The sequence below is a fragment of the Sinocyclocheilus rhinocerous genome, unplaced genomic scaffold (genome assembly GCF_001515625.1).
Source record: "Sinocyclocheilus rhinocerous isolate Xijiao unplaced genomic scaffold, SAMN03320098_v1.1 scaffold92, whole genome shotgun sequence".
Taxonomy (NCBI): Eukaryota; Metazoa; Chordata; class Actinopteri; order Cypriniformes; family Cyprinidae; genus Sinocyclocheilus; species Sinocyclocheilus rhinocerous.
The window spans coordinates 195,695-197,932 of NW_015655569.1; the positions used below are offsets into that span (position 1 = coordinate 195,695).

At 40.2% G+C, this 2,238-nt stretch overlaps 1 pseudogene; it reads left to right on the forward strand.

Annotated features, from left to right (window-relative positions):
* Positions 1–2,238, forward strand: part of LOC107718475 (uncharacterized) — a 63,556-nt pseudogene that overhangs the window by 58,014 nt on the left and 3,304 nt on the right.

Here is a 2,238-nt window from a genome sequence, read left to right on the forward strand (position 1 = left end):
ATTTGAGTTTAATTGCAGTCACTTAAAGTTATGAAAAGTTGTGAAAGTTATGATGCAGCAAAAAAAATACACAGCAACATAAACTGTTGGGGCTAGGGACACAGTTTACAGCTTGAAAATAAACGAGAAAAAACAACGAGGAACGACAGAAATGTGTTCGATTCGTGCTGTGTTTGGTGTTTAGTATCATCCACGTAAGCTACACAGCAAAACATTGTCATATGGCCATGATAAAGCGTTCTGATAAAAGCACATGCGAAACAATAAGCATTTTAGCCTATGTGAATAACATAAACAGCTGTACATCTAAACGGGGCGTATGAACATTCGGCTTTATTACCTTTTCAAAATAATTCATCACACAAGAGCTGAAGAACAGACAACACAATCCTTTCCATTCGCTTGTTTGTAGTTCAACAGGCCACGCCCACCGTGGAACGAATCTATGAATATTCGTACTAACCCCGCCCATTGGAACAGTTTTTCACGGGAACCGAATATTACACAACACCGGGCAGCTCAACACTTCACACAACGCTGTTCAATATGCTTATCTCAGAAACACATGCAACCAAACCGATCAGAAGAACCTCCTCACACTCTTTCATATTCTGGATCCACTGAAGTGCACCCACAACACAATTTCAGTTGAACTGATCCTAATAGATATCTACACAGATGCAATCATGTAATTCTGGAATATCACAGCCTACCTTTTGATCTGATTCTGCCCTTGTGCTGCAGGTGCTGAATGCGAGTTTGGATGATGGGATGGAGGCGGTTCTAGAGGATCTAGGCGGACCCATGGCCTCAATTCTGGCCAACAACTCCATGTTATCCAGAGGTCTGGTGCTGCGGAGCTCTAGTAACCAGATCTCAGTGCAGTTCAGCAGTGAATGGCCAGCTCAGCCTGGGTTATTACTTTTGCGGTATAGAGGTACCATCTCACTGTTTTGTGCTAATATTTTTAATGATTTGCCTTAATATTAAGAGGAAAAATCAATTTGCTATATGATTCTTACTGAATCTGGCCTACAGAACTATAAACAAATGTTAGTAGGCCTACTAATTGGTTTATAGAATAATGCCATGGAAATAAGCCTCAGGAATAAAACATCATCTCTCATGCTAAAGTCCTTGAGGGGTTTGATACTGATGGCACTCCTTAGTGTAAACATGTTGAGGTTGTTTTTCAGAGGAGACTGACAGCATCTGCCTGTTTGGTCTGTGTTGGTGTGGGTGTGTGTCTACATGGGCAAAGAAATGTCCTAATACACATTTATTTTCAGGCAGACAGCTCATTCAGAGAGACAGAATTGTTACATGGGCAGCACTCAGAGACATCACTGTCAGCAAGACATACAGACATAAAAGAAAAAACAGGTCTTACATACTTTTGAACGGTATATGTAGCTAATCAGACAGAATCCCTCATGTCTGTGTTTCATCACACAAGAGCTGAAGAACAGACAACACAATCCTTTCCATTCGCTTGTTTGTAGTTCAACAGGCCACGCCCACCGTGGAACGAATCTATGAATATTCGTACTAACCCCGCCCATTGGAACAGTTTTTTACGCGAACCGAATTTTACACAACACCCCGGAAACATCCATGGCGGCTGTGTTTACCGGAGCATTCAGTCTGAAAAAGAAGTTTATCGGTAGTTTGTTCGCAGTGTTTGCATTCCTCGTGCACGGTAAGACACTTGTTACAATTCATCTGCCTGTCAACGATAAAAAAATTAATTAATTAAAAAACTATATATATATATGACGTATTTCCCTTGTCAAATACAGTAATAAAAATATAATTTATAATATCTGAAATAGCTGTACTACTACTGACATGAGACCGCAGTAAAGATAGTTTGCGGTTTGATATTCAGATTTATTTTGGCTTTAGATACGCAGTGCGCTGTCATAGACATGCAAATAATACCGAATATCATTCTCCATGATTTGTGAATTCAGGTGACGCTGTCCTTCGGGCCGCAATCGGTTTTTTTTTTCGTAACAACTCTTAATTTTATAATGCCTATAAGCTCCAAAAGTTGGACGAGGAACATGATTTTAAACATGAAGAACGCCTTTCTTTCACATTCCTTACTAGCGGACTAACCAAAGGGGTTACAGACAAGAGCTTTGCTGTGAAAAAATTCACAGATAATAAAACTGCATTATAAAATTAAGAGTCGCTACGAACACTCCCCCCCCCCCCCCACCAAATCACCAAAAT